General features: G+C 41.5%; 1 long non-coding RNA gene across 1 annotated transcript in view; it reads left to right on the plus strand.

The window, feature by feature from the left end:
- The window catches only part of LOC147019553 (uncharacterized), a 70589-nt gene extending 46213 nt beyond the window's left edge, over nt 1-24376 (plus strand). The window contains exons 4-5 of the long non-coding RNA XR_015062025.1: nt 10988-11142; nt 21629-24376. This is a non-coding gene — a long non-coding RNA (uncharacterized LOC147019553). The remainder of the gene's footprint in view (nt 1-10987; nt 11143-21628) is intronic.
- Nucleotides 24377-25000: the final 624 nt, after the last annotated feature.

Below are 25000 nucleotides of genomic sequence, written 5' to 3' on the forward strand. Positions count from 1 at the left end.
CGGCTCATTTGGAATACTTCTCACAAAACAGACTATATGTCTCATACAATGCCGATATAAAGTCTACGGCCCCTTTCGAAATGTTAACCATTTGTTGCCTTATAGCCTGGAAGTAAATTGCATTAAATCAGGCTTTTTTCACCTTTATTTACACATCGTAACCCACAACTTCCAAGTGAAAAACAAATTCTATAAATTTCAGAAAAATTAATTTAAAATACAAAACTGGAATATCTTAGTTGGATGATAGCAAACGAGATACCTGGCTTAACACCCATCCGAGAGATGGAGCACCCTGTGTGTGATGCAACACCCTGCCTACAAAGCACAAATCCGACAGTTTGCAGCCAGGCCAATAATCAAACCCACACTAGACAGCTCAAAAGTCGGTGTGCATCATCTACAGTCTACACCATCCTGTTGGGTTCAAAGCACAAAACTCAACAAGAGGATATTTGGAGCTTGATCTCCACATCATTTTGAAATGAACTTGCACATTTCACAGATTAACAATAGCCATTAGGCTCTTCTTGTGACGAAACAAACTTTCGTCGAGCAGATGTAGAAAGCACTATAATTTGATCTTTAGTCTGTCTGCACCCACTGCAAACACGAGACAAAGTTTGAGATCAGCTTTGTACATCAGCTTTGTGTATTTGAATACTGTTGATATAAGCACCTCTGCATCATCACCATTTTATCCATTTTTTTTTCCAGCTGATCACAACCAATCCCCTGACACCATCGCTGACTTTACTAACTGCCTGGAATTAAGTCTAAAAGCATATACAGTATACAGAAGGATTTGAAGATATACAGTGGAGTGCAAAAGTATGAGTCCACTTAAATCAATGCCAAGCTTTCTCAAATCACGATTTCAAACACACATTTGTCACAATATTGAAGATATGTATCGATATTCTTTAAATACCTATGGCACTGAAGGTGAATGGTGGTTATGTTTTCACCAATGTCTGTCTGTCTGTCTTGTTGTCTGTGAGCAGGATATCTCAAAAAGTTATGGACGGATTCTGACGAATTTATGTGGACAGTTTGGGTGTGTGATAAGGATGAATTGATTAGATTTTGGTGAAGATTTGGATCCGGATACGAGAATTATTTTGTGTGATTCTTCACCATTAAGGAGAAAGAGCCAAAAACGATATATAGCATGAGATCTCAAAAAGTTATGGATGGATTTGGATGAAAATTGGTGGCTGAGTTTGGAAGGTGACAAGAACAAGACGATTTGATTTTGGTTAAGGTACGAATGCAGGTCCAGTCTATCAGTGGAATACAAAACATAAGCTGTTCAGCCTGGCGGAGCTATGTGTTCTACCGAGTGCCATTCTGATTTATTAGACCCCGTTGGACCTAATCCGAAACGGGGGCTTGTGGATTTCGTCTCAATTTTTGTGTCCGTGCGTGCGTGTGTGTGTGTGTGTGTGTGTGCATCCGCAACAATATCTCGGACATTAATGGGCCGATTTTATCCATACTTGGCACAAAGACAACAAATGATGGTATACATAAGCATGTCATTTTGTTTCACGATGCAATCGAAGATGGTCGACTGGCGGCCATTTTAGTTGTAAAAAAAACTCGGCGTCAAACCTGTCCTCAACCATTTCTTGGAGATGCATGGACCGATTTTGTTCAAAATTGGCACACAGCTAAAGAATGATGGCTCATATAAGCATGTAATTTATTTTTGAGATTAGATCCAAGATGGCCAACTGGTGGCCATTTTGTTACTTAAATGTGTCCCCAACCATTTCTCAGGCAAGCAGTCCTCAGAGACTTCGTCTTAACAGCATAAATGAAGGGTGAATACATTTGAGAGAAAGATTAAGTTTAAGTGAGCAGTCTAACTATGCTGTGGAGTGCATTACAAAACTGTTGGGAAAAGATTGGCTCAACCAAAATCCTTAAACTAATGAGGAGGAGAAGGAGGAGGAGGAGGAGGAGGAGGAGGAGGAGGAGGAGGGGGGGAGGAGGAGGAGAAAACAATTTGAAAACCCCTCCTATTGACAGAGTCAAGCGTCAGGTTAATCTAATCAATGCCAAGTGGAGTTGAGGCAGTTCTCAAGGCAAAAGGAGGTCACACTGATTATTGATTATATTTCAACTGATTTGAGTTTTTCCTATTATAATAAGTGTGATATTCTGAGCGAGTTCATGGAAATCCTTTGAAAATGCTTTTGGTTTTATTATACAATGATTTATTTTGTTACTACATCTGAATTCATAAATTTCCTCCTGGACTTGGACATTTGCACCCCTGTACGTATATACATATTGTTGTAGCTGTTGGGTCATCCCAGTGACCTGGTATGAATCCCGGCAGGCTGCGTCAAAGTGGCCGCAATGGACGATTAGTTCAGTCGCCCCATGCCGGACCACAGGTCTATCCATCCCGATACCATACTGAGTGGGACAACCGAGCCAGCCGATGCGTTATGCTGGTGGGTGCCATACACCTGATCTCTAATTATGACCGCGTGGAGTCGCAATGCACATGACACAGTATTGTTATGAGCACTGGTCGCCCATATCCAATGAGTCCTTTAATGGACGTGCCAATTCCAACAGTGATCACAACCACCCAAATCACACCGATTTATAAAGGACAGATTTCAAAAGATAAAACACTAAATAGGGGTTCGATGAGATGGTGGTTTTGAGACACAAGCATTAGGGAGGGTGGACGATGTCTTCCTATACATGAAAGCGACGCACATCTAATACCATGACTCCATAAGCTCACGCTTTTTCTATTACATTCACAATAAGAGATATCTGTACTATGCTCAGCAATGTTAACCCCTCAAAGTCATTTCCACAACAATGTATACATACAGTACTGAGTAAAATTTGGGTAATTCCAATGATAGTCATACTTTAGGATCCAGATATCCTGTAGTACATTCCACATTTGTGTAAGGTTATTTGGGTTCCTCTTGTTCTCCTCTGTTTTCAGCAGGTAATCCCACATGGCCTCGATGGGACTCATGTCTGGACTCTGGGGTTGCAATTCTCACACTTGGAGCACACCAGCTGTAACCTTGTTCTCCAAATACTGTTTTACTCTATTGGAAGTGTGTTTTGAATCAGTGTCTTGTTGGAAAATGAATCCTCTTCCGATTTAACGATTTCCACTCGGAACTGCATGGTGCTGCAGTATCTGCTTGTACTTCTCTTTTGTTAGCGTCCCATTGATTCAAGTTTTCCGACACCAAAAGCTGAGATACAACCCCAGACCATCATAGAGCCTTCCTTGTGTTTCACAGTCAGCTGCAAACATTGAGCGTCATAACGTTCTCCAGGTCTTCATTGTACAAACTGGCATCTCTCACATCCTAAAAGTTCATACTATGAATCATCAGACTAGAGTACCTGATTCAAATTGTTCAGTTGCCCAATTGTCTTTTCACCTTACTCTGTGGTTTCAGCGGTGGTTTATTTGCTACAAATCTGTCATGGATACTTTTTGCAATTCTATGCACAGTACTAGACGAGATTTTAATCTTCAGACCTGCTCTCATTAAATTTATCAGCCACTGACTTGATTTTCTTCGATCGCTAAACATGAGCAATTTCAAGTACCTGGTCTTTTTTTTTGTCTTCCTTCTGTCCGGAAGGATGAGCTTTTTGTTGGTTTTAATCAAAAACAAATTGAAATACAGAAATGCACAACTTGTTCTCACATGATAACATATATATATATATATATATATATATTTTTTAGATAAACATACATTGTTTCACGAGTATTGATTGAACACGATTCACCCACATTGTCCATCTCTGCCTTTCAGATAAACCCACGTTTACCGCATTCATGAAAACACCGTTAAATATTTGTGTCGAACATTTTGTTGATCACTACACGCAGCAATATAAATTGCGCATTCGTACAATAACGCTGAAATTCATGATCTACGAAGCACTCCGATTAATTTTCCACATTGCCGATTTTTATAAACGTCCTGATATCCACGTACGTAAAAACTCACCTTTAACAGAAGTTATAAACACACCAAGTCATTGCTTGCCGCGAACACAATTTCTGCTTGCAATGCTAATGCAGACTGTTTTATTCCAGGGCCAAAGCAATATTTATGGGCCTCGTAATTCTTAACTGGTCGGTTTCATTTTCACAAACACACAAATATCTGCATCCTGTATACTTAACTCACATTTACTTAAGTTACTCATTCGACATAATAAATATGTCACTTGATTGTCTTCACCTGGTTCAGCCTCGACCTCTTATGAATCGGATGAATCCTGTTCACACAACAGATGAATGTGCGCCACATGCTTGGAATCGGCTAGGCGAGATGCCATGTTCCTCAAGTGAAAATTATAATCTGTACTGGTGGTATCAGATGGGGTGAGAAGAAGCAGAGGGAGATCTGGACAAATGACGGATGTGTTGTATTTACACTTGCGGTGAAATTGAGGTCGCAGCATCAAGGTGCGGCTGCTGATAGTTTTGAACACAAATTCTGTTACTAGCGAGAGGGGTGATATTTTGTGCAAATTATTTGACTTCGTGAAAGCTTATGCGGTCTGTGGATGTGTATATTTTGCTTGTATAGAATTTGCTTCACGTGTGCTGTTTGAGACTGTAGTGTGTCTTTTGTCTTGCTTATATCGTCATTTGTTGAGATTAATCACATCACATTAACTCGTTCTCCAAAAGCAATATGTTCTTTCAGTGCTCTCCCTCTACCAGTTATTCTGACTATGGTAGAGTCACAAGATGGGTTGGGAGGGCAGTGGGGGCAAAGATCTGAAAGGTTCTGGCTAGCATCTCTAATTGGCTGATTTTCCTATAACATAGGATTCCCATACAACAACATGGGGGGGGGGGGGTTGAACATCATCGGAGAAAGAGATACGGGGTATCAGGGTGGAGGGAATCCTTAGCAGCAGTTTGTCTGGTTTGGAGTAGTGAGTAGAGTGAGTGAGTTGACAATCTACAGTCAAACCTCTACAGCTGCAGCAGAACAACAACCCGGCCAATACAGGATCCCACGAGCAGTGTTGGAATGTGTCGTGGGGAGTTTTGCTGATTTGGGATTATTGACGTGACAAGACTCAAGAACAGCGAATTTGCATCCACAAGTCTAATAGCAATATTCCCATTGCATTTCATCCAAGAAACTGTGAGCCATGTCTCTCCCTTTCACTTCAACCAGCTTGGCCTAAAGTGCATTCCATTGTCATCACAGACTGCCCTGGCTTGGTCTACTTGTCGGTATCCAAGATACTGTTAGGGTTAGGGTTAGGGTCTCAAATCTGTGAGGGTCTCAAATAGATACTGTTAGGGTCTCAAATCTGTGTCTTTTCTGTTTCTATACTGTATTTACATTTCTGTGTGCAGAGGCTTAGGCAATGTTAAACTTTTGATTAATTATTCAATGAAGTGAAGTATTGAAATTCCCTTTGTGGTTAATTATTTTATTTGATTGAATGATATTTAATGTGTGCCTCTCTGTGTAATCAAGCCATTGGTGTTACTTGTAAAGCTCATATGTAAATATGTGAGCTCTTAAATACATTTGTTTGTTTTTTTGTAAATGCGCTGGTTCTGTCCTTGCTTCTGTGAGCATCCATCCATGGTGAGCGCATGAACTCACATAAAGTAAGTTTCTATTCACAATTTCAATGGCTTTGCGCTCGGCTAATCCTTGTGATTGGATCACAGTGGGAAGGTCTGTTGGACCGTCGGGACGACGGTACATAATTCCTTCGGGATAGTGAATTGGATCGATGTGACTGTGTGGAGACCCCCCACCTTACGTTCATGACAATGTCTCAAATGAATGGAAGTCTGTGATACCAAAAGGTGAACTTGTCCTAGAAATAGGTTTCATGTATGTACACAATATATCGTACTTCATATTGCAGCAATCCTTCTTAGCATCAATCCGAAGGACATTTTTTGGAGAAAGATATTAATTGTTTAGTCTTGGTATCCATTATGTCCTGCTTTTTGAACAATATTTTTTTCCATTTTTTGATTTTTTTAATTGTTAAAATTTTCAATTTTCAGTTGTTTAACTTCTTTTTCCAATTTACAAATATTTCATTTTTCAATTATTTATTTAGTTATTCAGTTGTAAATTTTCCATTAAAAATTTTTTTTCAATCGTTACATTTTTTCAATTTTCTAATACAGTATTTAATTTTCAATTATTTAATTATTTTTATTTAATTATTATGGTTCCCAGAGGGGGAGGCATTAAATGTTTGTAATCTTGGTGTTCCGTTTTTTTGAGAAAACAAAATCGTGTTTTCACTTTGAGGCTGAATTTCAAGTGCTCAATAATATCAGTTGGCTCCACCGGGAACCAATGTGCATCTCTGATTGTGCATCCCTCTTGTTATGATCATATTTGCCTTGGAATGGAATCGAACTCAACACCTGGTAGCTCAGATTAATGGCAAATACATTGGAGTCTTTTGAAAGAAATTATCCTGAACGTTTTGGGAACAGGATCACAGAAATACCAACGAGGATAACAGGATAATAGCTCCAGAGGTAGCGCACTCAACGTTGAACTAACTTGCCTTGTTTTGATTCGATTCCTGGACTGACTACGACCCATTCTGCTGAGTCTCAAGCAGGAAGCTGGAAGTGATAGTAGAAGGTACGAGTAAAGTTAGCGAGAGAAAGTGTTCCTTGACATGCATAGGAGACAGCACAAGGAAGTGGTGGACTGCACTTTTCAAAGCCAGGACATACTCATGGAGGTAATTCCACATACGAAAGAAAAGGGAGGCATAAAGGAGTGGAGGTGGGGTGAAAGATTTTACCTGGGAAGTTTGAGAAAGAATGAACTACACATTGAGTATATGTAACCAAGTGTGGTCAGTGAGGGCTAGTGGCCAAACAGGTAGGGAGAAGGGAGACCAGACAGAAGGTGATTTAGGACTGCCACCACCACAAACCTGTCTGTGCTGAGAGAAGAAGCCCTTGTGCCACGTCCTCCGAATGGGTGATACTGATTAGTTTGAGGGCCTCATTAACAGCTTTGGAGCAAACGAGATAAGATCTTGGTGACGTGGAGTATTCGAAAGAGGCGTCTAAGTCTGGAGGCCAGTTTGAAGATGTGAAGGTTTTTGAATCCATAATATGTAAAATGGTCTGATGTGACACACCGATTTGCAGCAGGGTAGTAGATCTGAAATTTGAGCACTACTTGCTTTTGGTAGTAATTTGGTCATAGATCTCAGGAGAGCCAGAAAACAACATCTTTCTAATCTCAAGTCTGAATTCTCAAACCTCTCTCCCTCCTTCAAATCCTGGTGGCATCTAAATCTGTTTCTGGTGAATGTTCCCCCTCCATCCCCTCCCTTACCTCAAATGGCCGCACTGCTGATACCGCATGTGAAAAGGCTGAATGCCTAAACTCGGTGTTTGCATCTAAATCTTGTGTCCCAAACCCATCACTTTCTGTACCCACCTTACCCAGTCACACCCAACTGTCCCTGGACTCTGTGTCCTTTTCTCCTGACAAGGTGGAGAGCTTGCTGTAAAACCTCGACTCAGATTCTGCAACCAGTCCAGACGGCATCAGCCCACGTGTCCTAAAAACCTGCTCCTCTGCTCTTGCTCACACACTCTCTCTCTCTCTGTTCTATTCACCCTCTGGTTTGCTCAGGGTCATCTGCCATCTGCTTGGAAATCAGCAAACATTACTTCCCTGCATAAAAAAGGTGCAAAAACAGATCCCTGCAACTACAGACCAATCAGCCTTCTCCCAATCATCAGCAAGGTTATGGAATTCATCATCACTTCAGACATTAAATCGTTCCTCTTCTCCAATGGCTTGATTTCCAATCATCAATTTGGTTTCAGACCAGATCACACTACCCTGGATATGCTGCTTCTGCTCTCACAACAATGGATGGAGGTCCTCAATGCCAGACATGAAATCAGAGCCAGATCCCAAGACATATCACGTGCTTTTGACACGGTCTGGCACCCTGCCCTGCTCACCAAACACTCTTCCTATGGTATCCAAGGCCATCTCCACTTATGGCTCGCAGACTTCCTCTCTTGTCAAAGTCAACATGTGGCCCTAAATGGAGTTCTCTCATCCCCTCTTCCTGTCCAGGCTGGAGTTCCTCAAGGTAGCGTTCTGGGACCTTTTCTTTTTCTGGTTTTCATCAATGATCTCTCTGAGTCTCTGGAAAATTCTCTTTATCTCTTTGCTGATGACTCCACCCTCTGCCATACCATCTGTCATCCCTCAGATCAGCAAGCAGCTGCTTCTTCGCTCTCTGCAGATATGGATAAAATCACAAACTGGTCCAAAACGTGGAACATGTCTTTCAATCCGAACAAATCTCACTTTCTCACTATGTCTCTCCGAAAGGACTGTTTGGAACCCCCCCCCCCCCAATCTACTTTCTCAACAATGTTCTGGAAGAAGTCCTTTCATTCAAGTTTCTGGGTCTCACTATCTGCCATGATCTTTTCCTCATGTTTCCAACCTGGCCTCCAAAGGCAGTCACCGACTGGGCATCCTCCATCGTGCAAAGTCCTTCCTTGGCCCACCTGAGCTCCTGACCACATACAAAGCTTTCATTCACAGCCTGATGGAGTACTGCTCTCCCCTCTTGGCTGGTGCTCCTGCCTCTCACCTTTCTTGGCTTCACGCTGTGGAAACCAAGGCATTTAGGATCATTGATATCTCTCGCGGTGAGGCTGAGTGTTTGGGCCTCTCACTCTCTCACCACAAGCAGGTTGGTGGTCTTTCTGTCTTCTCCCGTCTCCTCTCCGGTCTTGCCCCCCCTGCTCTGTCCGCGATATGCCCCCCCCCATTTTTCTGCAGGGGCCTCAATGTCTGCAAGCAACCCCCTTCTGGTAAAACTACCAAAATCACGAATCACTGCTCACCTTCACTCTTTCATTCCTCTTTTTCCCCGCCTTTGAAATAAACTCCCACACTCTCGTCAATCCCATTCTTCCCTCCAGGTCTTCAAAACAGCCGTTCACCACCACCTCTTATCTCCCCTCATCCAAGACCACAATCTTTTCTACCCCCATTAATCCACCCCAAACCCACCTCCTTCAAATTTCATGCCTTCCTTCCTGAAAGTTCCCTGTCGTGTAAGGTCCTGAAAGTCCTTGTAGGGTCAATCTTGTATACCATGGGTACCCTACCCCATCCCTCACCATTTCACAGATCTCCTTATGTCTCTGTTCCCCACTGTTTTGTCCTTCCCTCTACCACCACTCTTGTCTCCTGCCTCCCTTGTTGTGTGTTGTGTTAGCTCTCATATGAGCTTCGACAATGTATACAATTCAAATTAAGAAAAAAAAAAGTAGCAGGTTGTTCAATCTCCAACAGGTTGTTGAACCTCCAACAGCTTGGATATTGATCTTACAACAGCATGAATGAGCTTATAACCATGAAGCAAAGACTACACTGTAGTTGCAAACTTTCAATGCACCTTTCTTCTAATTTCTTACATCACATCACCTTCATACACATCTTTCCATTCCTTGTCTGTCTTCCTCCCCCCCCCCCACTTATTGTCTTGTTGTATGAATCTGCTCAAATTCCCCCATTTGTATTTTAATGCTCTTGCATTCAATATTTTGTTGGGAAAATTGACTCATAAGATCAATTAACTTCTTTATCCTTTGTTGACACTCCTAAGTACTCCAGAGCTTTCCATCTCTTGGGTTTCCTGTGCTGGAAAATCAAGTGCTGTGTGGGTAAGAGGTTATTGATTGACTTGCAAACTAAGTTATAAAGCCATTCAAAAGCGCTCACATCTCTTGCAATATTGTTATTCACCTCATTGCCAAACGGACATGTGGAATATCCATTTCACTGATGTGATCGTACTTTGATATTCATGATTAACTAACATGGTTTGATAACAAAAGTTTTGATTAGTCGAGAATTATTTTGTTTTTTTTCCCACACACATGCAAAGCGAAAAGTGGGGTTAAGCAACTGGTTCACTTCGGTCTGTCTGTCCTGTCCACAAACGTCAGTTTATGATCGAGGAACAACTTGATTTCAATTGGATGTTATATTTTGAACATGAATCAGCAACCTGTAGTTTAACGGTACTTTGTCTCTGAATTCATCCTGATCACACGTGCACAGAGAGGAGTGAGATAAATTTTTTTTTACTCTGGCTGCCTGTCCGGCAGTCAAACCAAATTGAAAATCATTCCAAACAGGAAACTTACTGTTTTATAAGGACGTTATAAAGGACACAAACAACAGTAACGAATAACTAATGCAACATGTTAAATAAGGTGGTGTGAAAGACACTGTCAACAGCTATAAACTTCTGGAATTTTGTTTTTTCTTCAAACTCTAAAATCTTTATTTTATTTCAATTGAATTATATACTTGAACATTGTGGAACACAAATCGCATCTTTGGCACTTTCCAAACCCTTCCGTTTCGCAGTACTTCAACAAAATATTACGGCATTTTACATCATCACGACCAATTAAAGTTGCCGCTCGTAGACCCAGCCCATGTCCTTGTTTCTCAATATAGCGCAGGGTAAGGTGTTCTATGAACTCTCCAGTATTCGGAACTTTTAATTATTGTATTTTTATGATTGTTTTAACATTCTGCTTTAATCCTGCTTTCATCACAATCATATTATGAAGGGTATTCGTCCTCTCGATGACCCAGTGATTGCTGTTGCATGACATAGTATATTGTTGACCCCCTTGCCAAAGGTCAGGCCTCCTTGCCAAAGGTCAGGTAAAAGTTGAAGGCTCAAATCCTTCACCTTGATCAATTGTTCCAATATACCGCTTAAAACATCATAACTCGATTTGATATTAAATTTTAAGATTTCTAATTCTAAGGTATCAAAGATTCATATTTGACTTGCCCTCGGGCATCCATTGGACTTCACAGGAGTTTTCAACTTCACGGTTCATTTCAAAATGCCTTCGAATGATTTGCCATTCCGCGTTGCATCACAGGGCGCTGACACGACATCGGACGACATCGGGTGGATTTCTGCGCATCGCATAAGCACGGCTTCAAGAAATTTGGCATGAAAAGGCCATGTCCCACAAGAGGCGAGTAATTGCAAGATATTTGAAGAGAATGCCACCATTTATAACTTCATCTCAAGGTGGGACTCTTCTTTGTTTTAAAAAAAAATTGTGCTAATATCCATTGGTCCTTGTAGGATGCACTTAGTGGAAGCTTTGTGTGGTACTCTGTGGACATTAAGCAGATTAGTACAGGTGCTGTTTGTTTTATTAGCAGTGAGGAAAGCTGATTAAATGATGGATTAATGGGTTATTAATGCTCAAAGTAAATAAATGCGTGACGTGCATGCATCAACCTTATTGTTTACAGACTTTTGGAAATTGTGTTATTAGTTCGACCTCTCTATATGGAAATCTAACTGTTAGTGCAGCAGAAATATGAAATAGCATACTGAAGAGGGTGAGCATGAGAAGGGGGTTTAGGGGAGTGATATTGTGAGTTTGGCGATAAAAGCATGGAACTTGGCTTGCTGGGAGGGTATGTCCCAAGGAACATTTTTAGCAAGTGGTTATTCACAGATTTTTTTTCCTGTGGTTGAAATGGCCGCCATTTTCTAAAATGGCCACTATCTGTTTAAACGTTGAAATGTTTTCCTTGATCTGGTGGTCTGGATCCACTTATGGGGCTGGAAGTGTGTCAACGTTTATGCTTTCATGACCAAACCGACACTTCGTTCACATATCTGCTGCGCTATATGGTGGTCAACCATACTTGGTGGTGTAATGTTTAGAGAGGGCTACTCCAAGTCTGGGAGCTTCAAACCAGGCTGAGTCATACCAAAGACTTTACCCTTTGAACCCTTAGCTCCTTGGACTTTTGGCTCCCACACCCTGGGATTGCTGGAGAAAAATCCGGCCATTCAGGTATATGGAGGTTTGAATAGCGGCCGGTAAACTGGCCACTCAGGTATATGGAGGTTTGAATAGCGGCCGGTAAACTGGCCACTCAGGTATATGGAGGTTTGAATAGCGGCCAGTAAACTGGCCACTCAGGTATATGGAGTTTTGAATAGCGGCCGGTAAACTGGCCATTCAGGTATATGGAGGTTTGAATAGCGGCCGGTAAACTGGCCACTCAGGTATATGGAGGTTTGAATAGCGGCCGGTAAACTGGCCACTCAGGTATATGGAGTTTTGAATCGCAGCCGGTAAACTGGCCACTCAGGGATATGGAAATTTGAATAGCGGTTGGCAATACGGATGCAAGGGTACAAAGGGTTAAATTTTTTAAAAGGTATGTGCTGCTTCCTTGCTCGGTAATTAAAAGGGCAGAGCACAGAAAAACAATGCTGGGTAATGACAATCCACCCATTTTAACCCTTCCCAAGAAACTGCTTCGGCAGCACCATCGCTCTGCAAAGAGTGCGGTACATCCAAAAACAAGGACAAATGTGTCCAAGAGCAGCGTCCTAAAGGTTTTGTCGGCTAAAAAAAAACAAACAAAAAAACAACAACAACTTCCGATATTTCGTCACGTGCCTTGATTAAGCCAACAGCGAGACCCATCATAATGTATTTATGTATTTACGATATATAGTGTATTTACGAAATAAATAGTGTATTTACGAAATTACAATACGATAAATGGAATAATCTTTAAATATTAATGTGAACTTTTCAAAACTTTAAAGCAAATGTCCGAATATATTTAAAAGTTCATGATAGACGCTCTCAAAATGCACCGTCAATGCGAGGATGTGTACATGTGCTCAGTATTTAAGGAGATCCGGATCTTGTATATACAAGAGCCGAGTCCTAGAGGCTAAGGTTTTGTCTTCACAAGAAGAAGAAGAAGAAGAAGAAGAAGAAGAAGAAGAAGAAGAAGAAGAAGAAGAAGAATGCCGAGCTCTCTATGAGCAGCGTTCACTATGCGAGACGCTGCTAAAAAATATGGCCATCGCTTGAGTTTGTTTTTCTGCCTGATTGTCATCCTGGTAACTCAAAGCTGAGTTGTATGAATCATAAAATCTTGCACAGATTGGCATCCATTTTTCAATACATCAATTTTCCATCCATTTTGTAAACGTCACAATTATCCCTAAAAAAGCATCACTATCAATGATTTTGGCCTCGAATTAGTACTTGTAATGCAAAGTCACAAAAACCTAAAAAATTTCTGCACTTCTTTCTAAATACTTGTACATGCCTTTGTTTTGTTGCTTAAAGGAAACGTTACAAACAGTTATGAAGTTCAACATCACAGACGTTGTTCGTTTATCCGTTTGGCTTTACATCTCCGAGACAATGAATCGTTCTTACACACTTTTACCATACTCCCTCTTATTAATATTCATGAATTTTGATGACAGTGAAATGGCAAAAGGAGTTACAAATATAATTGTCACAAATTGGTCAAATTATTAAATTGTTATTCTCTCAAACATCGTTTTCTCAATATAATAAACTCCAACTCTGGAGATTGGGTGATCATGGTAAATTGTGACTGTAATGGAAGAAAGAAGATGACACAGCACAGTACCAGGATAATCCAACCAGGTAGGCACAGAGTGACCGTTGGTGCATCGGCGCTGGTCGGAAAACAGTCGTTCGTGAGGAGTGGCATTAGTGGATGTGCAAAGCAGCGAGCTTGTGGAATGCAGAGCATCAGGAAGGATAGCCTCCCACTGTCCAATCATGAGTCCTCTAAACTTCAGAGCTAAAGTCACAGCTTTCCAGATGATGTTATTATATGTTTCCACCAGTCTATTACCTCGAGGGTTGTCGCTGGTAGTTCGGCTTGTGGCAATGCCACGTCCATGTAGAAATTGTTTGAGTTCATCTGACATGAAGCATGGACCTTGGTCTGAATGTACATTGGAAGGCATACCAAAGAGGACAAATAATTGAGAGAGACATTTCATGACCGTTGCTGAAGTCATGTCAACGTATGGAAAGACAAACGGGAACCTTGAGAATTCGTCAACAATTGTCAGCATGTTGCGGTTGTTTGTCTCTGAAGGCAGAGGCCCTTTGACGTCAATGTTTAGTCTCTCGAATGGCGAAGTAGCTTTGATCAATGTGCCTGAAGCAGCCGTATGGAATCTGGGTTTGAGTTCAGCACAAACTGGACAAGAAGTACTCGTTCTTTTTAACATTCTCTATGGAAAAGGGTAGATTGCGACAGCACACAAAGTGAGCCATCCTTGTTACTCCTGGATGGCATAATGAATTATGGAGGCCTTCTCAGGTCTTGTTAGTAATTGCTGAACAGTGGAACCATGAAAAGGTGTCTGCTGCAGCATTGTCTTTTACAGGTCGATAAACAATGTCATTGCTCCAGCAAGACAATTCAATGCGTCATCTCATTATTTTGTCGTTCTTAATTTTCCCACCGTTTTTACCATCAAACATAAGCGCAACAGATCTTTTGTCAGTAACGAGTTGAAAGTGATTGCCCAGCAAATAATGTCTCCATCTACGTCGTGCCTCTTCAACAGCATACGCCTCCTTCTCAAATGCCGAATGTCGCTGTTCACTCGCAGAGAGAGAGAGAGTTCTTGTGAAAAACGCGATGGGTCGTCCAGACTGATTAAGCGTTGCGGTGATTGCGTGATCTGAGGCATCAGTTTCCACAACAAATGGTACAGTGCTGTCAATTGCCATTACCACAGAGTCGGCGATGTTGTCCTTGAGACTTTTGAAAGCCTCTACGGCAGCCGTTGGTCGTGGGAAGCTTCGACGTTTCACGAGAGGACGAATTTTCTCAGAATATCGGGTAATCCATTGCGAATCGTGTGCAAACATGCCCATTACGTGATGCAATGATGGCATATCATGATCATGAAGAGGTTGTAGTTCGCGAAGGGGGCGCAGGCATTCAGAATCGGGTGTGATCGTGCCGTTGGCTATCGCACAGCCGAGTAAGTCAATTGTCTTTGCAGAGAACACACGTTTGTCATAGTTGAATGTCAGGTTATACTTTCTGGCAATATTTAGGAACTTGTCCAAATTTGCATCATGCTCTATCTGATTCTTTCCGCACACCGTCACATTATCCACGTAAGCACAGGTGTCCTTTAGATTTTCCTCTGAAATTATGTTGTCTATAATTCGTTGGAAACTTGCTACCTCGTAGGGCAGCGAAATAGAGACCCCACACGCACCCCCCTGAGTACTTATGCACACATACTTTTTTAGAATCCTTAAGGTGTCTACTGTCTAGTTAACATTTTTAGATGTTAAGGCCCGGTCACACCTTGACGTTTTAGCCAACGTATGCCGATTTTTGAATTTTATTTCTAAAACGCTGGCACACGTTGAATACGTTATGGGTAAGTTTTGATAACATTGAGAGCATGCTGAAAAACACTGCCATACGTCGTTGTACGCTGGCTTTAAACGTTGTACTTTTTGGTTGTCCTCAAATTTTTTCATGCTTGAAATTTCACGACGTATGCCGGCGTATGACTCACACGTTCCGCTACGCTGGCCACAAGTTGTATGCACGGTCTGCGATCGTTGACAGACGTCAACACATGCTACTTGTAAGTTAATCATAAGTTGAGACACGCCGAGGTAATGTTTAGTGTACCCGAAACTTATTTCTAACCTATGATTAACGTGTTGTTGGCACGTTACGCGATCGTTGCCACACATCGACAGACGTTACTTTTAAGTTACTCATAGGCTGAAAGACGTCGGTATAATGGATCGTCCTTGCGTCAGCGTCCACGGCCACGGCCAGGACACTTATTTGCAGCATTCTTCAAACTTTTCTTCGGCATGACGAGGATGTTCACACTTCGATGTCTAGCTTGGCTATGATTCAAATTGTCCATCGGCAGCGTCTATTTAAAATAGTCGAGTTTGAGCGTTTTAACACGTTCAGAAGAAACGCTTCAAATTTCCAAACCCCAGCGTCAAAAAACAAAGGCGAGTGACAGCAATTTAAATCGTTCATTGTAAACAATGAAAATAGTTGAGTGGTACCGTTTAAAAGTCGTTGAGTGTAAAAAAAATCCAATTGTTGAGCGCAAGCGTCTACTTTCAATAGTGGAGTTTGAGCGATTTAGCACGTTCAATAGAAACGATTAAAGTTTCCGAGCGCCAGCGTCAAAAAACAAAGGCGAGTGACAGCAATTTAAATCGTTCATTGTAAACAATGAAAATAGCTGAGTGGTGCCGTTTAAAAGTCGTTGAGTGTAAAAAAAATCCAATTGTTGAGCGCAAGTGTCTACTTCAATAGTGGAGATGCAGCCATTTAAATCGTTGAGTGGCAGCCTATGAATAGCAAACCCCACGTCACCGGCAAAGATAAACTGCCGCACGATATGGATAAGTTAGGCTATCGTTGGGCATAGTTTGTGAACGCCGGCTTCACGATAATTATTCGTTGGTATACCGTATCTATAAGTTATCAAAGCGCTCTATGCACATTATTAGTTCATTGTGCATTTGTCCAACCCGTTATGAATAGACCTAAATCGTAAAAACAAGCCACAGCTCATTGTTGAAAAAGCCCCATAAAAAATTAGCCGCGAAGAACTTCGAACAATGGTGAAAAGATGTCTCCTACCCATGGACACGCGGATGCAAGGACGATCCATCATAACCCACACCCTCCCCCTCACACTCACCTACTACTGCCAACATGAACAAACTACTACTAATACTAATACTAATACTGATACTGATACTGTTACTGCTGACATGGACATCGACTCAAAAAGGACTCAAAAACACTGTTGGGTTCCCCTTTTCTGAGCAGCATTTTTATATACCAATTCCCAAAACCGCTGGGAACACGTCTTTATATGGCAGTTGTAAGCTAGAAACACGTTAATTTATTTTTTTTTGTCGACCAGAAGACGTCATTGGAATACGTCTACATACGTCGATGTGTGTTGGGACTAAGTAAAGAATTGGTTCAAAGCACGTCAAACATAAGTTAGAAATAAGTTTCGCGTAAAAAAGACATTACCGCGACGTGTTTCGACTTATGAGTAGCTTATAAGTAGCCTTTGTGGACGTGTGTAAGCGTCCACATATCGTGTGTAAAACTTATCCCCATCGCATGCGGAACGTGTGTCATACGCCGAGTATGTCGTAAAATTTTGAACATGTTTTAAAATTTCTTGACGTACGATAGCGTACTTTAGCGTTCTACTCACGTATACCAAACTTACTCATACCGTATTTGACGTGCCCCAACGTTTTAGACACATTTTTCTTAGGTCGGCATACGCTGGCAAGATCGCCAAGGTGTGACCGCGATGTTGACACTTCCATTTCTACGGCAGTTATGATTTGAATCGTTGTGCGTCAGCCTTTTAATAGGCTACGTCACGACATCGTCGGCGATGCGTGCAACGCGCTATGCCTAAGTTAGACTATCGTTGGGCATCGGTTGTGTAGGCCGACAACAGGTTCAGCATTCGTTGGTATAAGTTATCTATAACACAACGAAATGTTCTGTGTCCGTTACCAATGCGTTATACATAAGACCAAGTCGCTATGAATACGTCCGAATCTTAAAAAAAAACATCAAAAGTTCAACGTAAGCCAGCGTTTTACATACATTTTAATACGTTGCCATCGCTGGCTAAAACGTCAAGGTTTGACCGGGCCTTTAACAAGAAAATTAGGTTGGTCTTGCGGTCTATTTGGCTGCCATCTTGGATTTTGACATGACCAATTATCGAAAAACAGAAATTTTCATAACTTCTGAAACAAACTTGCTGGAAATACAAGTGAAACATCTATTCCTTACAATTTTAACGTGACAAATGTATTTATAATATCGTTTTTAATATTTGATAATGCTTTTTGGGTCATACTTCTCAAAATGGTGAAAAAACATGCCCAAGGAATCGTATATATGCCTTATGTTGGGTCCATGGTGGTTAATTGCCACATATAAACTGACCAACAACATTGTAACTCTTATTCCATATTGTATAGGCCTTGCTTATTGGCGTCTGATAACTGTGTCAGCGATGGTCATTCCTTGTAAAATGTTGTAACCTTGTGACATGTTTGTCAGTCTTCATAGAACTTAGTCCATGTTGGGCCTGGGTAAGAATAGTCTCATTCACCTTATGTATGGAGTAGAAGTACTCAAAAATGAGGCAGCTTGATTTAGTGATAAGATCCTGGAACTTGAATTTTAAATCTAATACAATAAGAGGAATTTATGCTGTTTTCCACAGGCTGCACTCGATCGAGAGAGAACTTCCTAGAACACTGAATAATACTTTTGTTTGTTTCAGGTGTTAAGATTTTTTTTTTGCATTGTATCAATGTATGGACCTTACTGATTTGTGTCTGTTGAGGCAGCGGTGGTCATTCGCTATATGTAAACTGACCAACAGCATTGTTACCTCTGCAAACGATTTTTCCTCATTTGCTTCATCATATTTTCTTCTGGTTTGAGGTGCATGCAACGGTGATGGTGAGAAACGAATCTGTCGAATGTAGACAGACATATTGCTTATTTGGTGGAGGGTTCACATCATAGTCAAGTAGAAACTAACCCAACTATGCCGAAAGGAGAAAAATAATGCCCGAGCACTGAAAGTCCAGTTAACTCTCAAGCTTAAAAAAGTCTCTTCCTCCAACTGTATCTTGCGTGTGACTGGTATTAATAATTAGGGGAATTTTACATCATTAAGCAGTATCAAAGCAGATCCCATTGAGAAACTGGCCTTCCTGCATGACATCCGTGATAAACGTTTCGCTGAACCTTCAGGGTCTTCCTATCATATGGAGAATATATATGCAGTCAGATACCTGATTCATTAGATGGTGTTGAACTGGATGCCATTGGTTATCACAGAGGAAGTTACCAGTACTTTACAATGTCCCTTCATCAGCTAACTGAATCCAAAAACCAGCCCTCAACATCTCAAGCGGCACTTCGGCGATCACCTCGCAAAAAATAGTCAGAAACTGTTCTTTTCGGCCCCGTATATTGGAGGGTGAAAGGCGAGCTGTAAGACTGTCTGCAAGAGTTTGTCTGCCTGATGTATGGCTATCCTCGCATCTCTAGTGTGGATGAAGTGCACACACTGATGCTGCAGAAGATGGTGGGTGCAGAGGAAACACTGACATTCAAGTCAAAGGTTGAACTTTCTCATCTTCCTCCATGCAGAGACTCCCTAATTCCTCATGTTGACAGGGGTCAACTACAGGGTGGGTCAGTGGAAGCATGCCCATGTGCCCATGTATGAACTTCCCAAACCAGAGGATGATCATGGCTGGATGAAGATGGATGGATTCCTGGAACCTGTGTGGTCTCGTGGTCCAATTCTCCCCCCTTCCCTAGTGGACCTCTTGGACACCCCTGAGGAGGAGCAGGAACTGAAGGAAGAGGAAGCTGGTGTTTATGACTATGAGGAACTGTTAAGTTCCTTGATGATGATGACTTATTTTTGTATATACAGTAGACTAGGCGTAAGTCGTCACCATCGGGGCCAAGAAAAAAGTGACGACTTAGACATTTGATGACTTACGCGTATGCGAACATTCATGATGACTGTGGGGTGAAGGATGAAGTTGCGCGTGGCCTGGACACGTATGTGTGAGAGAGCGCAACAATCTCTAAGCCAGCTATTGTACCAAAAGGGAAACTCAATCTTCTGGGCATAGGTGGGGGTTCATTGGTTAGTTGGAAAGTGATCAAGCAAAGCTGGAATTCATGAATCACTTTATCAAAAGTAAAGATAATGAACAACTGTAAGACAACTCATGTACCATCGGTGATGGTATATGACCATCGACAAATGTGGAATGAATGGCTGTTAGAATTCATTCATTGGAATGAATGTAGAATGAGTTTTCATATGGAATGAAAAACTCGTATACCATCGACAAATTACATGACACACAGTCATCGTGATGACTACCACTCAATACCTATGTGTAAGTGAGTGTGGTGATGTACAAAACAAGCCAATATAAAACCATGATCGTACTTCAACACTAAGCTCAATCGATCCTTTACTCCTTTGCCAGAGACTGCATTGCTCAGCCTGTCTACCTCTTCAGATGCATGTGGGACGGCGCGCTGACTGAGCTGAATGCAGCGCAGTTATAAATAGCCCGCGCATCACGATTCCATGAAATCGGGCTTCTCACGAGGCAGCAGTTCCGTGTGACGAGTTAGGCGTGGTAATTTACTTGAGTTTGCATTATGCAGGAACGGACAACATCTGACGACTTGGATGAAGTGACGACTTGGAGATGACGACTTACAGACTTTATTCAAAGTCTGTAAGTCGATTTAACATGAAATAAATTCGGGTCTTTTTGACGCTGCCGACTTAGGCGAAGTGACGAGTTACACGCTGCCGACTTACGCCTAGTCTACTTATATATATTATGTTGAAATAGGACATTTTTCTATTTTCTCATTAGAGATGTCATCTAATGTTAAAAATGATGATTTGGTTTAATTTCCTGTGTCATAGTTGTGCAGCATAAATGCTTCATTTGTGTTTCTAGTCCATTTGGTTCAAAAGTTGTGAAAATTTCTGTTTTTCGATAATTGGTTATGTCAAAATCCAAGATGGCAGCCAAATAGACCCCAAGACCAACCTAATTTTCTTGTGAACATCTAAAAACGTTAACGAGACACCTTAAGGATTCGAACAAAGTATGTTTGCATAAGTACTCGGGGGGTGCGTGTGGGGCCTATTTAGCTGCCCTACTAAACCCATTTGTAACTCCGAAAAGAATTCTGCGGAACTGAGAAAGTCTCTGACCCACCTCAAATGCTGTATAGGGTTTGTCTTCTTCTGTGATAGGAATCTGATGGTGTGCTCTATGCAAATCAATTGTACTGAAAACTCGGTATTTCGCCACATTCTCTACCATCTCGTCTATGCATGGCAATGGAGAGGCATCGAGTTGTGTGAATCGATTGATCGTTTGTGAGTAGTCAACAACCATTCATCTTTTATGGTTCTGATTAGATGTCACCAGCACTTGCACGCGCCATGGCGAGTTGCTCGGTTCTATGATCCCCTCATCGAGTAGTCTCTTGACTTCAGATGCGATGAACTTTGCATCGACGTTTGTATGTCGCCGCCGCTTGATGGCGATTGGTTTGCATTCGGGAGATAAATTTGCAAACAGCGAGGGAAGCGATACTGCAGCGGTAGTTAATACGTACACTGTCAAAGGAGGTTTTTCTCCAACAAAGGGTATCTCGACTTTGGAGTGCTGCTTTAATAGGTCGTGTCCCAAGAGGAGATCTGCACATAAATCTTGGAGTACCAGCAACTTTACAGCACGATAGGTGAATCCCGCTGTGGCTCGTTCGATTTTACAGCATCCCTGTACTCTCGACTGTAATGAGGTTGAAGCCACGGTTACTTTATTTTTGGCTGGGTAGACCTTTCATTTATGGTCTTTACCATTGCGCTGCTGCTAAAACTCTCGGAGCTGCCAGTATTGATCAATGCTTCCGCCGCATGTCCATTTACTTGTACTTTTACAATCGCTATTGGTAAACAACGCGGTGAACCGGCCACTACCTTCCCTCGAGTACGTACAGCCGCTGATGTTGATTTGTTTACCTTAGCGGCAGACTGGCATACCTTAACGTAATGTCCCTTATTTCCACAGTTACAGGCGGCATCCCTGGCAAGACATTTGTTTCGTGGATGCCTCCTATATCCACAAAAGGCAGCTGCAAAGGTGGTTGGCGAGGTCAAGGTATCTCGTTCCTCAGGCAAATTTTACTCTTCCTTCGTTTCAAGAGGCACTCATGGAGGACTGCAGCTATCGACATGAAGCATTTATCGAGCTTCTCGTGTTCCCACGGTTGCAGTATTTATTGGGAAAACAGGTGGCCCGTATGACTCGGATTGTTTCTGGGCCACGTCTACAGCACGGGCTTGGTTGAAAGCTGTTTGAAGGTCCAGTGTCACATTTTCCATCAGGCACTGTCGTATGTGTGCAGACTGCAATCCATGTATAAACGCTTCTTGGGTAGCGTCATCTCCATTCTGCTCGCCAGTCACAGCCTGGAAGTTACAATCTTTGTATAACCGTCTCAGAGCTTGCACGTATTGATTGAGCGTCTCACCAGCCTCCTGCTTGTGCATGGCGAGAAGATGTCTTGCAAATATCTAGTTTCTAGGTTTCACGTACAGCGCCCGGAGCACGTCGATGCCAGTGTCGTATGTTCCGCACCTGGCAAAATGTTCATAGACGGCAGGTGAGACATGATTTATAAGGATGTTCAGCCTGCCTGGATGAAGGTCCTCGATGGCTGTTAGATAGTTCGAGAAGGTGCAGTACCAATGATGCCATCGCATCTCTACTACACTTGTGTTCGGGCCCACATCCAACTTTTCCGGTTTGAGGACCTTGTCCATGGTCGGTTGAGGTCATCGAGTGAATTAAATTGTAATGGAAGAAAGAAGCCATCTCCAGTTTATAGGGTTTAATTGACTCGATTGAAGCAGCCACAAGTATAAACAAGACACATTAATAAGTAATCAGATATGACAACGCAATCAGTAAAGTAGTACATTACTCCAATGATTCTCTAAAATCCTACCATATCGCATTATAGCTGCTCTCGACGCCAAACAACGACATGCACTCCGATCAGGGCCGACATCAAGCCTGCTTTCTACTTCCTCCGGAAAACCAAGCTTGCGTCACGAAAACCAGCATCTTTGCCTTCAGTTTCATCACAGTGACCTTTATCTTTGTACCTCTGTGTTTGTTCCACTTACTATTTTAATAACGAGAAAGTATCTGAAAATGTAGTGCACGTCCGCTTTGTCTTCGGACTTCTTCCGTATGCTAAACAGTACCTTTGACCTTTTGACCAAATTCTTAATTCGTCTTCTCCATATTCCCATGATAAAGTTTAGTTGAAAATTTGATGACAAAAGCTGAAATGGTAAAAAAAAAAAAAAAATAATAATAATAATAAAGTACGGCAACACATGCATTGCTTCGCTGATGCGTTTAATCAAATGACGGCCTGTTGTATTTCATGAACATACAGTTATTGCATATCTACTGGAGGTAGCTGTGACTCTCAATGAGGACATAAAACGAAATGTAACACTTGAAAAATTGGTCCTTTATAACACGTAGTTGTTGCTGTTGTGGTGACTGTTGTTATTGTTGTTTGTTTGCTCCTGTGTACTTTCATATATATTCTATATTGCTTTGAGAAGTATTGCTCTATATAATTGTGTGTGTTCCTTCTGTGTCCTTCTTAAGGGTTCTTGCTTTGGTAGAATAATAAATGTTACCATTGGAACCTCTGCATTAAGCTCTAATTCACATTTCTTCTTCGACCTTTCAAAGAGTGCTTTTCAAACTTGCATCTTCAGTGTGATTAAACGGACATCACACAAATTTTTTTTCCAAGTGAATCGACAATTATTCGCTTTCCAACGGTCCAATGTTTTTCATATTATTATGTGACACCAGTAACCGCTACATTAAAACTTGAGGTCCTTCTCCTTCTCCTTATCCTTCTCTCCCAGAAGATGGGCTTTTTAAACAGGCATCTATTTTTTATGATTAAACCAATTCAGATTTTTGTTCCAAGTAAATTGATTCAATTATCACACCGTTCCAACAATACCATTTTTTAAATTATTTTACAAGAACAGGAACTATTTAGAATGAAGTGTGACACACTGATGGATGGATGCTTCTCCTTTTAGTAATATATGTCAGTTAAAAAACACTTACTAAAAGTAAGCTGTAATTTCTCATCGTATGTGTAACAAACAAGGAAAATGAATTCGATTAGCCAATTATTTTTGAGCTCAACACGGACCAAAAATTAATTAAATAACTAATAATAATAAGAAATTGCCGAGTTGAATTCAGTGACCTGAAATGTAAATAGTCTTCAGATTTCAAAACAAGGAAAAAGGGAAACGTCACAAAATGGAAACGTTACAAAGAGCTTTTGTTCAGCACATCATGGCATGTCAGTGATGACTTTTTTTTTTTTGTAAACCGACTTTCCTCCTGTCTTGCTGCCTCTACTCTCTCAGCACTCCGACCCTCTCTAGCTCCCCCAGGACACACACATTGTCCAGTAACCTGCTCCTCATTAAACCTCCAAAATCCAGGCTGACTTTAAACCTCACCTTTTTCACTCCTTGCTTCTCACATCCGTGGAACAACTTTCCAGAGGCTATTCTATCCCACTCTTCCCTCCAGGGCTTCACTTAGGAAGTGCACCACCCATCCATCTCCTGTCATCCGACATCATAATCCACAATCTTTATTACCCCCATTGACCCAGCCTATAAGCCCAACCCTCTTACTTCCAGATTGCTGTTTTTCCTTCCATGCCTATCTCTCCTCTTTTCCTGTTAATTCATTCCTGTACTGGTACACTGTGAGTCTTTCCTCCATCACCTTGATATTCCACGAGCCTCGATGTTTTTAAGAAAGATCGAAATGCCAAAATTGTTTCTTTCTTAAAATCCCATGTGAAACAATGAAACCCCTGAATGATCATGTTTCAATTGGGTTTCCGTAACTAAAAGTGAAACTTTATTCAACGATTCAACAACTCGAAGACCGCATGCAGTATTCCAACAAAGGAACATGTCACAAAGTAATGGGTCAATGAGGGTCTCTCTTACTCATCTATTACTGACCTTTTAATCAAGGCAGCAAACTCGAGATTCATTTGTTTATAGTTCCAGCACTTCGACTCATTATTTCCCAGTAATTAACAAGATTACCCATTTCGGTTATGTTTGTGTAATGAACAAGCTTTTCCATTGCTGGCCATTTATGGTCGTTCACTTTTGAGGGTTCTTGCGCAGTGTGTTGAGCAGAGCACAAGTTGAATGCTGATTTACCTCCTGAAACTTCAGATTTTATTTTTTTTTAATTAATGGCGAAGTGAATTGTCATAGATTTTTATCCTTGCAAGTTTCTTCTAAATCGTACAAGAGCAATTAAGAACCAGTGATAAATTGTGAAGCCTCACACTGCGAA

The sequence above is a fragment of the Eptatretus burgeri genome, chromosome 9 (genome assembly GCF_056783735.1).
Source record: "Eptatretus burgeri isolate ZD-2024b chromosome 9, Ebu_testis_v1, whole genome shotgun sequence".
In the NCBI taxonomy this organism is placed as follows: Eukaryota; Metazoa; Chordata; class Myxini; order Myxiniformes; family Myxinidae; genus Eptatretus; species Eptatretus burgeri.